A 20362-nucleotide genomic window follows, 5' to 3' on the forward strand; every position below is an offset into this window, starting at 1 on the left:
AATTTTTTAGCGATACTAAACCATTGTAGCAATGAAAAATTAAGATGAACCACAATAAATTTGACTAGACTTAGACAACTTAGACAACTTAGACAAATAAATAGACTTGTTTAAAGAAGAAGAATTATCAAATTAATGATTTACGAGTTCACCTCGTGGAATGGTGACATGATAGATTAAAAAATGAACATTGTTATATTCCACACTGCTTATTAAAATTTCTATCGGCTTGGACCTTTTCAGGTCATTATTAAGGGGTAACTGAGCATCTAATTTTTACAAAGTTTATTTTTAAATGCATAATAAAGAGATTTTTTTTGCGAATGTACTGTTTTACTGTCGATTACTTTGGAAATTGTCGTTTAGTGCATCAATGTTACTTAAAACGTATAAACTTAGAGTCGGTAGACTTCAAAAGGAATTGATTTCCAAATTTAAAAGCTCCTTTTTTGCCTTTCCTTTCGTGTTTCATCCTCTTTTATATGCCTCCTTCTTACCTCCTCCCTTCATTTTCATGCATTTTTCCCACGGTGAACGTTCTTCATCTTCCCCGGCCGCCTCTTTAAAAAAAAAAAGGCTTCCCAGACCCTCTTGTGAATGCAGATGAATCATTCCTGTGGAAAAAAATTGGTCCGGCTACCTGTTCCCCTTCCTTATATCCTTGTTGATCAGGCGAAAAGAGTCCTTTACGTGACTCACATCATCTTCTTGTCCCGGAAGCAAAGGAGAAGTTTCCGTCCAACCCCGTCTTCGAAAGGAAAGGGCTCTTTCGTTCGTTCGTCGCATGCTTTAATGACGTGAACTCTTCCACAAGCGGGTGGCGTCTAATTACAAGTACCTACCTACTCCTTGCCGGCAACGTTGAATTATCCCCAGTTAAAAGCTCCTGCAGTACTCGAAGAGTTTATCCTCGCACGGACGGAGTGTAATTTCAAGTTGTAGGTGTTAGAATTGGAGTGCTAAAAATATCCTCTTTCAAAAAGACAGGAATCCGAAGGTAGAGAAAAGATAATGGCGTGAAACGTCTCGGTTAATACGCAGCATGAATGCACTCTGATCCAGTTTAAGTGATGTGCCTTTGGTAGCCTGTCCTGAATTTCTGAAGGTTGACCTAAGAAATAAATTTAGGCTTAAATTTGCAGAATTTTGAAATATTCATAATTATAATAACCAATTTTTAGTCCACAAAAGTTCAACATACACTCCGACCCTGGTTTCAACACGTTGTGTCATATGCTGGCTGACGAGCGACAACGTTAATGATTGAACGCTAGAAAAAAAATTTAAGCTTCTACGGACTCACGGATTTATTGCCATTACAAAATCTTTCCTTATAACAAGTTACACGTTATCAATTAAAAGCAGTATGGCTCACAATCAGTAGAGAGTAAGCGTTGAAACCCCGGCCAGTGCGTGAACAATATTTTTGTGAAATAAAACAGAGTTATTTTAACTATCAACTAAGCATAGTAGTCTTAACTTAAAAGCATAGAAATATTGAATAATTGTTCTGGTAGTCAGTGGCTTTACAGGTTTAGTGCTCTGTGGGGAAGAAGTCAAGAGTTTCGGGCTCCGTCCGCGCATATTGGCAAATATCCACAATAGTTTCGCCAGCTATCCTGCTGGTGTACTCAGGTGCAGGGTGGCAAGAAGCTCCGTGGTCCTCAAGTTTAGGGGATTTTAGACGTCAAAACCAGTAATTTTCATCGGCCGATTCGAGATTTGGGGGTGGCGAAGAATGGAGAAGGTGAAATGGACGGAGAGGAGGAGGAAAGACGAAGAGCTGGATATGGTGGGCGAGGAGAGGCAGCTTTAATGGAGGGAGTACTTAGCGGGGAGGGGATATTGAAAACAATATTAGAGGGCAGAATGTTAGGTAAACGGGGGAGAGGAAGGAAAAGAATGGGATTTTTTGGTAGAATGAAAGGGAGTAGGCCTTATTGTGAATTGAAGAGGGAAGTGCTTGAAGGAAAGGGAGGCTCCCTGAATGCTTTCTAAGTACTCCATTGAAACCTACCTTAATCGTTAGAATTCTTTAATAATTATCAGGGATAGCCCTCAAATCTTCTCGGAATATTCTTTTCCTCACGCTGTGGAATGGATACCCATCTTCTCTGTTAAAATTATTTGGTGTTATGACGATTTATATTGTCTATATCATTGTCCTGGGTGTTTTTTTTTTCTTCTTTCGCTAGTATTTTAGCGTCGTCAAATATAACCGTGTGTCCTGGTTCACTTTAAGCGTGCTCTCCGAAGGCCAATGCTTTGAACTGTTTGTTTTTAGTCGCTCTCCGATGTTCATTTGGACGTGTTCTCAGCGCTCTACATGTTACACCAATATAATAATGCATAATAATATTGGTGAAACATCCAGAGCGTTGAAATATATTGTATATTCACCAAAATACCAGTTGCCACAAGAGAATGGCACTTGGAATACCCCCTGAGAGACGGCGAAATTTTTTCTATGGCCCGGGAATGATGTCGGCTACCTTGGTGACGCAGTTGAATCACATCATGCTTCTTTGCAGCCCTCGCGGATCAGCGGTTCTTTACCTTATATTCTCCGACTTCTCGGGATTTGTTTAGGACCACATCACTACTGTACCCATTTCATTGTGAGGTTTGGAGGGCCAGGTGCTTTTTCTCGGCGGCAATTGAATCCGAGTCGCATGCTTTATACGCTCGGTTGACGACGAGTGTCCCTACCAGTGAGCTCTTCGCGATAGAATATCATAGGTAATCATCCGTTGTCTTTTCCTGCCAATGTGTGGTGTGTATTTTATTTTACTTATTTCTCTGGGAATCTACACCTGCATAATACCCTGCTAGCCACCTCTAGCGTGTTTGGCAGGGGGTCATCAATCACCAGCATGCAGCATGCAATTGGACTCCCACACGCTCACCACACGATCCAAAAATTGTCACAAATTATACTACCACATGCTGTTAGAAATGATAGTAAAAATTATCATTTGGAGTGGAGCGACCAAAGTGATTATTTCCCGTACTCTCTTAAGAACTCTTCAAGGGTCCTGGTGGTTGTGGTACTGGGGGTGCAGGCTTCCCTATCCATGGGTCTGGGTTTATATCATGGCGGTGGCAGAAAATTTTCAGAGTTCTTAGTGGAGGGCTACTTCTAGTATAGCTCTCCGTCCATCGGATGGAACGTTAAGTCTACCCTTTCGTTGGGAGGTTGCTTATACGGATGCCAGGTGTTTCCGCACCCATCCTTGACTACCCTTCCTTGCCTATCCTTCCTTGCCTACCCTTCCCTTACGGCGCAAATGACTTTAGCTGTCGCTAGCCTTCCCCAAATACCGCACCATACCAGGACTTCCAATAAGACCTGGCAACAGCATCCCCGCAGCTTACCTGGTTCATTCTAGCGCCCCCAGGCTCCCAATTCGTGTCCTTACTGTCGACGGAGCTCTCCGTCGTAATCTCATTAACCCACCCGAATGTCTCCCCGTGCTGACCACTGCTAGTTTCCTCCTTACTGCGTCGCAGGCGCAGTCAAACTCAATATGGATTCAGGCAGGCCTGATGAACACGCTTGAGTGCCTAGTTACCCTGAATTACATTTTATGTGGAGTTGAATTTTAAGAGTCAAATGGATGGGACTATTTCGTCCTTTGAAAAACGCCCGTCGCTGAAAACTGAGTTGGGCATTCGAGAAATCCGGGTTTGAATCTCGGCTAAGACAGCTCTCATTATTGAAATAACTCAATAAATTCATGAGAGTAAAAAGAAGAAAGAACGGTAAAATAAGCAGGTATTGATGCTAATTGATATCTTTTGCATTTTCTTACTGAGCATATATGTATAAGTTTGCCTATCGTATAAACTATGTTGTGCTTTAATAATAAATAGGAGTTGTTTTAGCTTTTTATCATAATGCCTTGTTTCTCCATATAAAAATTTTATCTGCTTTTATCTAGGTAAGTAATCAGACTTCTCGGGACTTTGTCTGGGATTAGACTCTCCTCCTCCAATTATGCAACGGTGGGTACGGATTGGATATAAGCGATATTCACCCAGCCATATATTGCCATTTCTTTTTCACTCAAGGAACACACTCCTTTACTTCATTTTTATTAAAGAAAATACTTATCGTAGGGAGCTAGATAAAATTATGGACCAATTAAGCCGTAATACAATTAATGCGACCCTTATTTTGTATCATTATGCGAAATATTTTTGATATTATCATGAATGTTGACTTTAGAGTCAATACCCAGCGCCAAGTTTCGAATTTTCAAAAGTGAAGCGTTACGAGCATCGATGTGAGGCTTATTAAAAAGTTGATGAGTGAAAACTAGATAGTGTGAGTCAGTTCAGCTATTTAGAAGAAAGTGGACACAGAAGTAGGGACATCAGGATGATAAGCCATGGCAATAAAGTAAATAGGGAATAGTAAGTGGCAAGATCACAACGATAGGGTAAGATTTGTTGGAAACGCTTAGTGTTGAGTCTGATCTAGAGTATAGGTTGACTCACGGTGCGGAAAGTTGGACACTTTGGAAGGAGGACGAAAAAAGGCTGGAGGAGTTCGAGATGTGAGTGTGGCGAAGAATGGAGGTGAATGGACGGAGAGGGGGAAAGACAAATTGCTGGACATGGTGGGTGAGGAGAAGCAGCTTATAGATGAGATACAGAGGAGAAATAAAATATGGACGCAGGGGGTACTGAGCGGGGAAGGGATGTAATAGACTATGCTATAAGGAAGAACGTTTTACGGGTGGAAAGGTAGAGAAAAGGAAATGGAGATGGAGAGAAAGCGAATAGGTTTTATTGTGAATTTAAAAGTAAAATTCAATGCGGAAACGGTGGAAGCAGGCCAGGGTTATTCGTGAAAAATGCTTGAGGTAAACTTTACCGGTAGAATATATTTTACAATAAAAATTATGATCAAGCCATGTGAATCTTGTTGGTTAGTAATAGTAGTGATAGTAAGTAAGTATGACGACGTTGATTTGCAGACGTTTTCTCCATGATGTTTTCTGTTACCATTTTATCCTCCACCTTGAATGATCTCAGACCAAAACTCTCTTAATTTCATTTCCTCCTGTTTGTATTGATTTCAAAAATTTGTTTTTCCAACTTTACTAATTCGGAATATTACCCTAGCATATTGCCCCCAAGTGATTTCAGGACCCCTATTTATCATTAGTTACGTACCCACATACATACAAATTAGTTTCGCAGTTCTAAGACTCCATTTCTCCCTAACTGCCTGCAGCTCTTTTACCTCCCTGGGGCTTCTGTACCTCGTATCCTTCTTGATCTGTCCTTTGTACTTGTCCCTTTCTACACGGACGTACCCAGCGGGGGACTAAATGGGGTTTCTACCCCCCCCCCCCCCAGAAGCAAAAGAATATTTTGTTCAAAATGAAACTTTTGAACAAATTTTCTTTAAATACAAGAAAAGTTATATTAGAATAAAACATTTAATTAAAATAATATTTTCGAGCAAATAATTATAAAATCTAACGAAGCGCTGTCATAATTTTCTTGAAATTTTGGTTTAATTAAATTTTCTTTGTTCCGACTCGTACGACCGCGGCTTACCTTCCTCTGGAATTTCATCCTGGGTACGTCCTTGCCTTTTTTGTCTCCCTCTGGGGACTTTTCCATCAAATTTTCCTTCCATTATGATTACCACGTAACTGCTGCCTCTCGTTACGTGACCACTCTTCTTCATAGGCTTATAGTAATTCATAGCGCCCTTAGTGCTCTTATTCTGCTCTGTACCTCCTCATTTCTCACCCTAATCGTCCATTTTATCTTCAACATCATCCTTCAGCACCAGGTCTTGAAGGCATCTATTCCATTTTGATCACTAATTACACTGTTTACGCATTATTTTCGAGTCTAATCGATATGGAAAACATATCGTCCGGGCGTCGATGTATCTCCATACCGTATTTACCTTTTCGCCGATAGGATCTTACCCTTTCCCTTCCTTTATAAACACACCCACCTCTGCCTGCAGCCTGCCTTATGGCCCTCCGATACCCCTCTCTCTAATCAAGAGGCATTAAATATGGATCAATGCCTTCTCCGTTGGCTTTGTGGAATACTTTATGGGCCCTGCCAAAATGAACCTTAGGCTAAAGAGGGGAGGAATACAAACTTCCTGCCTGCCTAATTTTGTCCCTTCTCCACCCTCCCCCCTGCCTTTTTCCATCCCTTAGGGGATTCTCCAGCCCCATTGTTAGGCTTAACAACGTGAGATGGTGGCCTCGGGCACTTTACAGGACATGTGGGTGGAAAGGTTGTACTTCCACAACCACTCGCACGAATAATAAATTCATCTTTGGTATTCTGGGCGCTTTGGGGAAGGTGGGGGTCCTTTCTGTTCCTTTTTACCCCCCCCCCCCACCCAACCCAGATATGTTCCTTGAGGTGGAAATGGAGGGGTTAGGAGAGGGGGGTTCCCTGCCCTGATTGTGTCCCTCCCCGCTTGTAATGTGCTTTGATTCTTTGTCTTTCTTCCCCATTGGTGGGGGCCATGTGGTTTTACCGTCTGTGGTCTGTTCCGCCACCCCTTGTGGTGGCCTCCGTTTGGCTTTGTTAGTAAGGGGTGGGCCCTGATAGGAATTCCAGTCTCATTTCACTCCCTTGGATCCCAATGGCCATCCGCAGTCTCTGGTAACCCGCGCTTTTGATGACCTGAAACCATGCGTAGGCAATTCTCTTAACTTTATGAGAAGATAGTATCTTCTAGCAATTAGAGAAACCATAAATTATCTGTCCTCCGAGAGATACACCCCCTGCCACACGCCTTTATAGGCGGCTTACGGGGTAGTATGTAGATGCACATATAGTTCTTCTGAATTTCCAAGATGCTTTCAGTACAATTTTCTACCGGGTCAGGTCACTCTGTGGTCTCAACATATATTTTTTCTTAACCCTTTCGGTAATAATGTCTATAAAAATGGACATGACCTTTAAGGGTTTCTTATTTCATTATAAGTACATCTGTCCGTAATAAAGAACATAGGCTACAAAACTTACGGTATAAAAAATAGCAAAACGTGTTGGATTAAGTCTTTACAAGACCACATGTTCATTAAAATAGCAGATATATTATTCATACCAACGGGGGAAAAATGTGTTGCTCAAAGGGTTAAATTGCGAGGTCAACTGATTTTTTAGTTTTATTGGAAAACTAACCCCAGGAATAAATAAGCTTGATCACGCAATCATAACATGTCGAATCGCGTTTGAAATTTTCAAATGCACGTCAAGTACATGCATAGCTGGTAATTTTCTTGCCAGCCAGTAAAATTACCAGCTATGCATGGGCAAACCACCTGGTTATCGAGATTTTTCGTTTTTGATGATCTTGATAAGATTGGATAAACATGAGTAGTTACTTAACCTTCCGTCGGCCGCAATGGATCTGACAGACAAAGCGCCAGGTTTTCTTCATTTATCCGTGCCACTTGGCGGCATTGACCCTTAGCGCTTGTAGTAGGGTTTTTTTTGACGCGGTGTATGCAGCCTTTCTCTTCCGCATTTATGTTGACTGATTAGTGGCGGTTAATTCAGCATAATTAAGCAAAATAATGGCACAATAAGGTAAAATAAAAGCATTACAAGATAAATAAGATAGCAAAACAAAAAACACTGATATTACTGTACCATAATGTGGAGTAAAAATATATTACTATTATTTATTATTATGATTATTATAGGACAGTGGCGCCGACTCCATGGGGCTTGAGGGGGCCCGAGCCCCGTCAAAAATACGTTATGGGTGTGAGGAAAAAATGTGTCCGGCTTGTCAATTTTCCCCAGTGTGTCCAGATATCCAGATTCTAGTTATCAGGGCTCTAATGTTGATCATATGGCTCTTCTAAAATGCTTAAAAACTTAGAACTCACTGCTTATAATATTTTGCGGGGCAGGATCCCCGGTTTGGGCCCCCCAATATTTTTTGTAAGTCGGCACCCCTGTTATAGGATACACATGCTAAAAAACATGACATATAATGATACGTAATAGCCTAAAGACCACGTTAAATTGCACCTTGCTGGATCAGTCGGGGCAGGATGACGGCATGTAAAGAGGTCTATGGATAGCACGAAAGACATCATGTAAGTGTTCTCTTACACTAATTATGGTGATTTAAACTTTGAAGGTGTACCACTAAGCCATGCTAAGATTTAACAATGTTTTATGTCACATCTGCGCCTGCTAGGCACATTTCGCCTGAAATCATCAATTCCAATATTGAGCCTGATGAAAGGTTAACAGTGAGCCAAATTATAATCTGCTGGGAGTGTATTCATTGATTTTATTCGTAATCGAGCTGAATGACTCAAAAAAGACCACTAGCAGCCGCTAGTTTGGTACCTGGAGTATACTGACCGTTCACTGTCCAATGTTCATATTTGGGAATAGGTTTATAAAAATTCATGAATATTATATTTCGTATCCGTGATTAATTTTATAGCTTTTGTTATGTAAGTCAAGAGTGGAAGTATTTTTTATAGTGAATCGCATGACTTGCGTACACATTTATTGCTAATTAAACCTGTTCAAAATTATTTATTTTCATCGCCTCTGTAGTGATTATGCGGTTTATTCCATATTTTTTCCTAAACTCGCTCTACAGTAACAAATTCTCCTTTATTCAAAAGATAAATATATGTTACTTTGTTAAACTTAGTTTTTTTAGTCAAGCGTGTATTTATTTTTCAAGCAATAGCAAAATGTTTTGGAGTGTTCCTATTTCGGAACGTGCTTGAAAATGCACGTAAAAATTTTTGTTCGGGTTTTCTTTCATAATATCTCTTAATTAGTTGTGAAATATATGCGCTATGCAACAAAAGTATTAAAACCAGGTGGTATGTTTGTTTCTTCTCTGAAAGGTTAACATATTAATTCATTCTAATTTTTATTTTTCGACCATCAATTTTAATAGCTTCTTTTGAAAGAACGTCGATGAAATTTGACACGTTGGTAGATATCTGTCTTATTTTTTGTAGGATAAGAGTTATTCCGTAAATAATTCGACCTTTTGTACCATAAAAGAAGCCAAACAAAAATCGAATAAATCAAAAATATTGCATTCTTTCGACATTGATTTTTTGAAACTTAATTGTTGATTTGAGAATCAAAATTTGCTCATGGATATTTGTTAAAAGTGTTTTTAATGTACCACTTGTATCATCTAGCAGCAGACATCAATTGGCCAAAATTTTAAGTGAAAGTCGTGTAAAAAAATATTTTTTTTCCTTTAAAGGTAATAATCATGAAAGTTTTAAGGGTATCAGAATCTCTGCACTGCCTTTTTGAGGTCATAACTTCATAGAATTCCATTTTAAGTAAGAAAAATAACAAACTTTGCTTTCTACAGCTCAGCTTTTAATCATCGGCTAGCCTCGAACGACCGTATCATTTTACACTAGCTTTAAAAATTATACACTGAATTGAAACTAGTGGTCGATCAAAATTTAAGTTGTAGAAAGGAAACTTTGTTATTCCTCCCGACTTATGAGAAGCCATTAATTCTAAATTAAGTATCATAACCCATGTAGTGCTAGCAGGATAATCCATCGGCACGGGGGGTATGTGCGAAGAGTGACAAGGGCCGATCTGTTGGTCGGTTTTTTTTTACACTCACGCCTTTTATTTTTTGTACCTCATGTAGCTTTAGAAATTATTTTTTTTACTATCTGTCATGCTTTAACTTACCCGCAAGTTTTGGGATCGAAATCAAAAAAATAGTTTCTGAAAATGCAATTTAGGCTTTATGTAAATTTTTAAGCGCAAACCTAGAGATTCGTCATAAAAAAAGCCTTGGCCTTCTTCAGTATACCTGGGAAAATAGGCTGGCATTGAAAGAGTTAAATATTAAATTATCTATGACCTTGATGCAACCTTTCCCGCGCCACGAAATAGGCACAACCTGACATAGAAGTTCGCCGGATGTTTGTGAAAGGAAGTATCATACGTGTAAGATGACGTGGGACATACCGTATCACGAAGACAAATGAAAGGAGGGAAGCGAGAAGGGGAATTTGTGAAGAAGGGTGGGTTTGAGGGGGTAAGGTGTTCCTTTGGATGGTAATCGGACGTTTGATAAATGGCGTTTTGAGGTTCGGGTCGCACTCCTCCATCATTAGGGATGAAAGAAACGTCTGATTTGAGACGTAGGGTAAAGAGCTTACTTATCTAGTTAGGAAACCGAGAATGCGGTTTGCTTCGTTGAATCACGGAGAGGAGAGATATGTGAAGCAACAAAACTTCTCTCGAGGTAATTTATGACCTGATGGGTGGAAAAAATGTAAAAACGCCGCGACGGGCACCGTTCAGATGATGAGGGTCATAAATCTGTTTATCCATGCAATTCTCGCTAGATAGAGTTATTTGATTGCTTTTAAAAGCACATGTAGTGAGTTGATTCAGGTTTGATTTGGTAAAATTGTAACATGTTTGTTAATTTACATATTTACCTTCACTGCCTCGAAAACAGCACATTTAAGACACAATAATATAGATAACCCAAAATAAGACAGCAATGAGGAACGATCACATGCATACATGCCCTGGAAGAGGCAACTTCCACAGGCGGGACGCGAACCCGCGACCTTCGGCTTAGTAGGCGAAGAAGTAATATTGTGGCATCGTATTTGCCCCGGCAGGTTAATATTGTAAATCATAACTTGCTGGCAATTTTCAGAAAGCACTTTTATTCACACGACCGGTTTCAATTCACTTCGTACTACGGTCAGGTGACAATACGAAATTTGAAACCGTCGCAAGAATAAGAAGTCTGCTAAAAATTCTAAGTCTTAGTTTACCGTATGCTAAATCACATTAGAAGAGAATTTTCTCTCACAGGTAATGGGATAACCTTCCCATTTATTATTTTTATGTATTTTTAGTGAATCATTACTGAGTTAAATGCACAATAAATGTTTATTTCCCAAATGCTAGATGAATTTTAGTATGCCTTGATGGTCATTTCTATATATGTAATCACAAAATTTACAATTACTTTCGCTGACCAAGGATGCCTGCTATGAATTTTGCTGCGCATATAATGTGATGTGGCTTCTCTACTTAACTGCTGTATTTTTTTCTTTCCAGTTGGATACCTCTACCTATTCCCTGCATGAACCAACTACGGTAGCTGAATTGACATGAAGGTATTGTGACTTTTGTATTTATTTAGTAAAATTAAATCCATTATTAGTTTGTTTTATAAAATGATTTCTTCCGAATTGGTTCCCTTATCATTTCCGTCAATCGATGGTTTCTGAAATTGTGGTAGATAAATAATCTCTCCTCAGTCATCGTCATTAATCAAGTCTAGCTTTGTCAGGCCCAAGGCAATCAAGGTGCCCTTGAATCACTGATTACCAATGCTTTCGTGTGACACATCATTTGAATGAGCACATATTTTTGTTTCCATCTGCTCTCAGTCATAAGTTTCCAAGATGCCTTAAATAATCCAATGGCATCTCATTAATCAATCTCCGTTTGAAAATAAAAGTTGAAATAGCTGAGATAAAAAATATTATGTAGATCTTATAACTACAACTTATTTCTATTTTTCTTCGTAGTTGCCTAACAAATGCAAGTTTTGTCTTCCTTGAATAGATATGAAATCATATTAGGATATCTCAAGTAATAATAACCGTTCACTTGATAGAGGTGAGTAGAGTATTCTATTATATTTATCATACAGTAAAAGACTGAATGCTAAATATTTATCTTGAATGAAGAAATAGAATACTTTCACTAAATTTATTGATTAAAATAACATTTCCATAATCTTGCTGATAAGGTCAGTGGGAACAATATTTGCCGTAAGAGTTCAACATGCGAAAGTCCTCTCAACAATTTTAAATAAGCAATAGTAACCCTTGATTTACTCATTGGAGGTTCGCTTAGAATAGCAAAACATCAAGGTATGTATATGTGTTTGTGCAAGGTATATGTGTTTTAACTTGGAACTTATCGTACGACTTTTTGGGAAAAATAGCTCGGCAAAGAATATGATTCCATCACTTTGACCATTAATCCAGATCTTATCAGTGATATGGATTTTCGGCGCGCACCTAGTATATTAACTAAATAATTATGAATATGTAGTTATCCCGTTCTGAAATAAATTCTCCCCCATCATTCCTATGAGAGTTGGAGGTAATGCCGCCGTGGTTTTAGTGTACGCCGGTGATTGAGGTAATTAAGCCTGAAAACCAGTGAGGAGAGACGTCTGGGATGGAGGCACAATGGATCGGAGCTCAGTCTTCCCAGCAGTAGTCAGTCGTCTGGGAAGAGTGCGTCCTTGCCTGTTCCGAGTTTTGGAACTCGGATGGATGGCTTAGCAGCGTGAAACCGCCGCGCCGTCGCTGTCGAGCGGTTCGGCTTGAAAGCAAGCCGCGCTCCTGGGAAATGAGCCGAAGAGATGCAGCTCACCGTAGTCAAAGACGCAGCGCCCCGCTAAATGGATTTTGCTCGCAAAATGGTGAGACCGTTTTCCTATGCCATGCGTCGTAATCTCGCCACATGAGAGCTGCATTGAAACTTACCTAAAATACCCGTAGATATTGAAAGGTGATGAAGTTTGGCGACAAGCGTGGTTGCTTTATGATTCAGACGCCAAGTTTCCTTATTTGGCTAGCTCCACATCTTAGATGCTGTCTCTTTTTTCCTCCTCCTGCTTATGTATGTTAAACTACATTTTCAAAGCCAAAGCGTGACGTAAATCAATTACAGCATCTGAAATCAGACCATAACTCTGCAAATATTTATTACAATACCATAGCTAAAATTTCAAGTATATGATGATAAATTAATATCACTACAGTGTCGAACGTAAAGAAACGTGCACTTCGTTTTTGATTTTGAATATTTTGTCGTTCATCTATACTTTTTTTACGCTGGACATTGGCTCAAGGCGTGGTGGTTTATTTTCCTCCTTTTAGTTCGAGTAAAATAAAAATACTGCATTTTTTACTATTTCTTTACAAATAGTTTGCTGAAAAAAATATATCATCGACTTTGTCATTGATTGTAGTGTGCTTGGGTGATAATTCTAATTGCGAGTTATTTGATTTGCCTTAATTGCCTTCTTTTGCGTTTAGGGTAAAGATGCAATATAGGACGAAATGAGAATAAATGAGTCTTGATTTATACAAGAGTCATGCAAATGAATAGGTGTCTTTTTCCTTATTCCACACCAAAGAGGAGGCATCAGATCTTTGCTACGGCTCTGCAAAAGCTTCAAAATTGGGTAAATACCTTACGTTTAACATGTACTTCTCTGCCAGCAATGTGAGATTCCTCAATTCGATCTAATAAATCTCGATTAATTCGACTATGCAGGATTCTTTTCCAAACAATAGCCTTAAAAATTTAATTTTAAGTCATAAGTAGTTACATTCCGTTCGGGAAAATTTTCTTTCCCAAACAATTAATATCCTTATCTGCGATAGGTTTCGTGTAGCACATATAATAAAAGAATCATTAATTATTCCTTAGTTCTCTTAGGAAATTTTAGAGCACTTGTTTCTTTTCAATTTATATAAGTAATCCAGTTGGGTTCGAGCTGTAATGAAAATCTCTGATTCGAGGGAAGTGCCTTTTAAGTCTTCAATTTTCCCGCAGCTGACCCTTCAGTTTAAAAATGTACTACCTTCAGGCCGCTTTATAAAAAAATATTAAGCAGTAAATTATCCTTAGGCAGCACTTAGCGTGAGCTCCTACTAGCAACATGTCAATGGCGGCGTCATCGAAAAAATCAACGAGGAGCCTGGTGAAATTGGTGCAAAAACTATAGTGAAACTTTGGAAGGTAGAGTGTGATGTTCATATTTTTCATGTGCTTTCCAGCCGTATTTTTTTTTTTTTTTTTGCTCTGACCACGATTCTACGAATATTACAGGACACAATCCTCAAGTTGTGTTGTGTCACCCGCCGCGTGTTTAAATGGGTTTACAAAAGTCGCCACTCACATTACAGATGGACAAATTGACCCACTTTTCACTGGGAAATATGGTATAATAAAGGGTACCAATTAACGGAAATTCATACACACGATGATCTATCGAATTCATTACTTTCCAAAGCCATTCCTAGAAACTGCAAACATTACACTGCAAAATATTAGAAAACGTTGATCGCATTGCACGCATCAACGCGCCGCGGACATTTTCGAAAGGCGATTAAAATGCGAGCGAAGTGACAACAGAAGCCAGCGTTGAATGGGATGGAATTGGGCCTCTTCTGTGCACTCCCATTGCATATTCGTGGAGGAAGACGCCTCTGAATAAAAAATAGACTGGATATGTTGTGGAATTTAGAAGTAAACTCCAAAAAATAAATCGATGTAGCTTAGAAATATCTCAAATACATTTCAATACCATGCGTGCGGAAGTTGGCTGTTGTAGTTTTACAGAAAAATGGTGGATGGCGCTTAGTCTACGGTTATATTTTTGGCGGCGCATTCGTATTGCTTTTTGGAGAGAATTACATTTCGCCGAAATTATGTTTCGATTAAACATTGGTACAATTTGGCGTCAGCAAATACAATATTACCTTGGAGAAGTATTTAAAGATACCTTAAGACTAATTTTAAACGTTTCGACCAGCCTCCCTACATAACAGAGTTTAAGGAAATTATAACAGCTGTAATGAAATAGTGGAATCATTTTCCTTTCAAATTAGTTTATTGTACCTAGTATCGTAATGAACACAATTTTGGAACGTGTGAGAACTACGGATTTGAATCACATATGCTAATAATAGCGATAGTATCTGGAGTGTCTTATTTCTAACACTGAATACGGAAAATATTTAAGGAGGAAGACTAATTCACCATGTGTCATACTCGTCATACTGAAATAGAAGATTAGCATCGACCTCCATCGTACGTACAAGCAGAGGCTTAAAAAGAGAGGAAATAATATGGAAACATACAATATTCCAAATATGCCATGACTTTCGTCAAGAATAGATATTTAAAACTGTTCTTTTTACTGTATAGGATGGAAATTGACAGTTTAACCCGCCTCAATCATATTTCACAGCGACACTTCGCGGAGGAGTTTAAGTCGTGGACCGCACGTTGGGTTTCATATCACATTAGCTTCTGAGCCGCAAGGGACACCTGCATGCGAGGGATTCCTGGCTCTACGTGAGGCGAATTGCTTAGCACTGTGCTCTCCGATGTTTCTATCCTCATTGCTCTGCGGCAAGGAAATTTGGGAAATGAGGTTAGAGTTTGATGCACGGAATTATTTTGTTATTCGTATGCCTTTCATTACTTCACAGTAAAGGTAACGAGGGGAAACAGTGCTGGATATGGAGTAAATATAGTAAGTATATAGGGTGACAGTGGCGCAGCGATGGGGGGGTTTTGGGGTTTCAACCCCCCCAGAGCTCAGAGAGATTAATCCATTTTACTTAATTGGTTTGATATTACTGATAGAATAGTGTAAGTATTAATGAAATATTCCTCTGAAAGCCGTAAAACTCACCATTTTGAACCGTTTATCTCAAAATTCCGTAATTTATCCCGCACCTACCGATTATCCTGGTGGTTATTCCATAGCGCCACACACCCCGGTATTAGTTGCACCTAACCCCCCCCCCCCCCCCAGCCTTAATTCCTAGCTGCGCTCCTGTAGGGTGATGCGGTTGTTTCTATCCGATTCCTTCGGTTTTTCTGCGGTTATAGCTGCCTAATTGGCAATTTTACGGGAGGTTTTGTGGCTATGTGCCAAATAGTGCATACTGTGCACTGCATAGTGCTTGTATATTATTTATTACCGATTGAATTATGGATCGAGGTTCGGATTGGTTTGGTGGCTAGAAAGTTAGCTTCCCACCCCGTGGGCTCGGGTTCAAATCCCGACGGTGGCAGAGAATTTTCAGAGACTACACGATCCCTGCTTGAATGTTATGTTGAGGACATTTCAAGCGCAACACTCCGTCAGTCGGATGGGACGTTAAGCCGTGGTCCCCATGGCGCCTTTCGTTAAGAGCAGGCTAATTCCGAAGCCGGGTTTCTCTCCACCCATCCTCACCTACCCTTCCCTTATGGCGAAAATGACTTCTGCTGTCGGTCACCTCCTCCAAATACCATACCATGCGTGAATTATAGGTTCAGAATTTAGTGTACTTTTCGGCCCAATCACGCGAAATCACAGAGTTGTTGTAAGTCAAATCCCGGTATGTTTATAAGTGGCAAGTAAGTTGAACGTATTTTACCGTGCGTCAGGCTCTGAATGATTCCTGCTCCTGTTCATTATTGATTTTATTTTGTTTGTTCTAGAGTAAAGTTGTATAAGCGAACCGCGCACAAATTCTGCTGAGGATTCTGGGTGTCATACCCTTTATCTCATGTCAGGCTGAAGTATACGGAGGGAGGAATATACTACAAATAACAAAGATCTTACATACCTGATTTATGTTATGAGCCTACGATGTAATAAGTTGGATTGAGAGATATTGATAAATATTGAATATCATGACATCTATAGTCGGAAGTACAGTAAAAATGTCGCTAAAAAATATCAAATATCTGGGCGAAAATATCTTTTTCTTTCTGATATCGATACGAAGGTGTTAAAGTGTTAAATTTACTATCATGTTGAGAGGGCATAAGGTAGGCACTTTTTGGAGGAGGAAGTAATGAGTGTCTTCTGATGTTCATATTTTCATTAAAATGACTTGATCGCTATTCCTGTGGTCGGTATTTTATGCTCCATAAGCAATGTTTAGCCAAAAATGCTCATGCTCACGATTCGATAGTACCTGGAAAAAAAAGCAATTCCCCTGGAAAATTTGGAAATCTGAGGATGTTTTTTGAACTGCTATAGATTGGCACTTTGCTTATACAAGCTATGTGGAATCAACAAAGTTTTATCAATTTTTTAACCATGCATATATTTTATACAAGAAATGCGATGAGAAAAAATTCGGTAGCGAGTATAATTGCCATGGGAATTAAAGGAACTGGATAGCGTAGTGGTCTGCGCAGTGGCCCGAAAAATCCAAAGGTCCGTGTCTAGGTCCCGGTCCAGGGTAACTTTTTCTCATCGCAATTCTTGTATATTTCACCGCCGTTCACGCGGCAGGGTTAGAAATATTACACATATATTTTATGTTCCACATGGTTACCTCGTAAAATCAGGAAATCATTCCTCATCTACATTCGATGAGGCTCCAAAATATTTTGTATTTGTGGGGCCATATCCCGTAGTTATCTTCGCTTCCACCAGGAGTCTCTCAATCTGCCACACAGGCCTCGCGAGCATGCTAGGGCGTCACCAAACATCTGTTACGGCAACCGATGACCCCTTCGGCGCTCTAACACTCGCATACATGCCCGGCCTCTGTCTCTCTCTCCACCATCTCCGCCCTTAGCCACTCCTAGTGTAGCGAGAAAGATTATGGCGGCACAGGGACTGCTCTATAACCCTGGTCACTAGTTATGCATGCCGGCATTTTCAGGTTTGATTGGTGCGCCTCCGCGCGGCCGAGGCGTGAGTTACGCCACCCACGGGGACCATAGCCGTGACGTGACGAGCTTATGGCGACGGCGTGCGCCGGGTCGTTTCCATCTGGCGGCGGAAACTTGAGTCATAAAAACACATTTCAACTGTAAATGCGAGAGATGGGGAAAATGAAACAAGGAATAGTCGAGGTTAGTAATAACGATCGTAAAACTCGGATTCGTAGATTAAGGTCGTATTTTCTAAGGCTTCCTTTTTAGCATACATTGGTTGGCTTTCCGCGCATTGAATCTCATGAATGAAAATATCGCATCGTCATAATTGGCAACGAAGTGGTGTGACGTTATTACCAACTATTTTGCTGCATCCTTGAGTTACTGAAGAGTATAATATTCTTACTTCACATCGTATCTGCATATTCTCGTTTAGTTTAGCTACTCATGTGGTTGTGGAGTATGCAACAGCTCTCATAGAATCTTGAGGAAATTATAATGGACATTGTTCAAACCTATCGAGGATGTATATCGTCTCCGATGTGATTACGGTAAAACCTTTATGATCATATATCAGTTATATCGCAATTTGCATCTTGATTCTTACTTCATTATCATCATCACTTGTAAACGATCCTAAGGTTTGTTTCCGCAGCTTCCCACTCAATCCTGATATCAGCTGATATTTTCTCAGCTAAGTATATTTTCTGATTCACATCTTAAAATTCCTGATCCAAATTTTTCGTACAAGGTTATTGCCATCTACTTTTCCCTCGACGATTGACTTCTTCAGACTCTCATGCGGCCGAAAAAGTCATTCGTCTTTAATAAGGTTTTCATAAGGCTTCTCTTGTTTCGCACTGTTCTCAGGACGTGCTCCTTGCTCTCTGGGTCAATCCATTAACCTTCTGTTAGTTTTTTATCTCTTCTAATTTGCCATTGAAGTAACCTTTTAATTTGACTTTTCAATGTGTACCAGAATATGCCTTATGTTGTATTCAGTTTATTCTATCCCATTTGACGGAATAAGTTTATTTACCACTATTAATCGCTCATCACGTTAAAAACTAAGTTAATTTTAATGGTTTACTGTAGAACTGACCACGCTGTAACCGTTTGTATCTGAACTATACACAATCAGGACTTTGGAAGCCATGTCCTATCTCTGCGCTACCTGTATTTGGATCGAAATTTTACGGTCAGAAAATCCTGTCGCGAGGATTATGTGGCGTAATATGGAAACTTTTTATCGTGATGTGACACCAGTCCTCGAGTATCACAGACGTCTTTTTTTCATCAAGCTTCGAATTGAAGCCGTTTTTCAGGGAGTGGAAATTCCTCTGGGAAAAGGTTGCCGATATCTAGGTCAAGGTGAGAGATTTTTTTCTTTCGGAATTTTCGCTCTATGAGAGCACTTGCGGATTACTTCGTTGGCTTGGGAGTTCGATCATGTATGTAGGTACGTGATTTTGATGGGTTATTCGTGTCTTCCTTCGTAGAGACAGTTGGTCCAAAAATCACTCCATATCTTGAATGCCACCATAACTGTGTCGTATCCATGTTTTTGGGGGTGTGTAATAGCCTGGTGGGTGGTAGAACTCTTGACTGCTGATAGAAGGTCCCGGATCCTAACTCCAGTTAACATTAACTTGGACATTTTCAAATAAAATCCTCGTAGTGGGAGGTTGCTTAAGGAAAGGAACCGTTCCCCTACCCTGAATGAGCGATATTCATTTGCTTGTGGCTTAGTCTGGGGTGAGCTCTGCCCTCACCGATCCAAACCAACATTTTGGTTGAATCACTGAGTGAGTGAATCACGTTTTCTTGATCGATCACTTTTTTCAATGTGGAAAATACTTTAAATTGCATTTGCTTCTTCTTGACCCGATTATTTAACATCAAATATTTTTTACGCTTATGTGTTGCCCCGTGTAGCTCGAAGGATACTACACTTTTATGATTCATCTTTCTGATAGCAATCAGGTGTAAACATAAGACATCCATAATTCGGACCAAGCTCGTATGTTGTTATATGCATTATATTTTCGTAGTATACGTCACAAGCTGCCCTGTGTTCATTGATCCTCCGATTAGTTATAACGTTAACATAAATAAGTAGATTTCAAGAGGTTTCCTAAAATTTCTATTTCGAGGTCGAATAGAAACTGTAAAAAAAACAAATTGCAACGCAATGAGGTTATCTAAAAAAAGAATTGATGCTTTCACGACGAATTATGTGGGTAAACTTTTCTCTAGTTACTCAATGATTTAGAAACTCCATCAAATGAATTGTAAAAATTAGAAACAGCAACCAAATAACAAATAACACGACGATAAGAAGGCCAATAGCCCACGCACGGCATTCAGCAGCCCTGAAGAACATCCCCGAGTCGAAGTTCAAAGCGTAGGCAAAAATTCTAACCCGATGGAAATCGCGAGAGAACTCTTCGCGGATTTTCTTGAGGTTTTTTTTCAGCTGTTCCCTCTATAAATGTGTTGGCTGTGATTTGCACAGGTTTCGATTGAGAGATTATTTCAATGAGAGCTTCTGATACTACAAAAGCAATTTGTTTGGTTATGGCAGAGGTGTAATTAATTAAGGAGTGCAATGGGGTTTTCAAATGTCGTACAAAACCTTTGTAGTCGTCTTCAATAAGTTTATGAGGTGATTTTGATGAAAAAAATTTACTCAAATTCCTCTCGATAACATCAGTATCCTATCGGTTCATAATATTCGTCAGGGTAAACGTTGATGTATCAATTCGTGATGAATTCCTGAACTATTGTCTTGTATTTCAAGATCCTTATGCTCTTAAGTTTCTTATAAGTACAATGGCTTTGAAATCCTGATTGAATATATAACGGATATTTTTTATCACGCCGTATA

At 39.6% G+C, this 20362-nt stretch overlaps 1 protein-coding gene across 1 annotated transcript in view; it reads left to right on the forward strand.

Moving 5' to 3' along the window:
• Positions 1-20362, forward strand: part of LOC124168443 (leucine-rich repeat and immunoglobulin-like domain containing-NOGO receptor-interacting protein 4) — a 939647-nt gene that overhangs the window by 121349 nt on the left and 797936 nt on the right. Inside the window, exon 2 of the mRNA XM_046546685.1 lies at positions 11107-11165. The gene's annotated coding sequence lies outside the window, so the exon portion shown is untranslated. The remainder of the gene's footprint in view (positions 1-11106; positions 11166-20362) is intronic.

The sequence above is a fragment of the Ischnura elegans genome, chromosome 11 (genome assembly GCF_921293095.1).
Source record: "Ischnura elegans chromosome 11, ioIscEleg1.1, whole genome shotgun sequence".
Classification (NCBI taxonomy): Eukaryota; Metazoa; Arthropoda; class Insecta; order Odonata; family Coenagrionidae; genus Ischnura; species Ischnura elegans.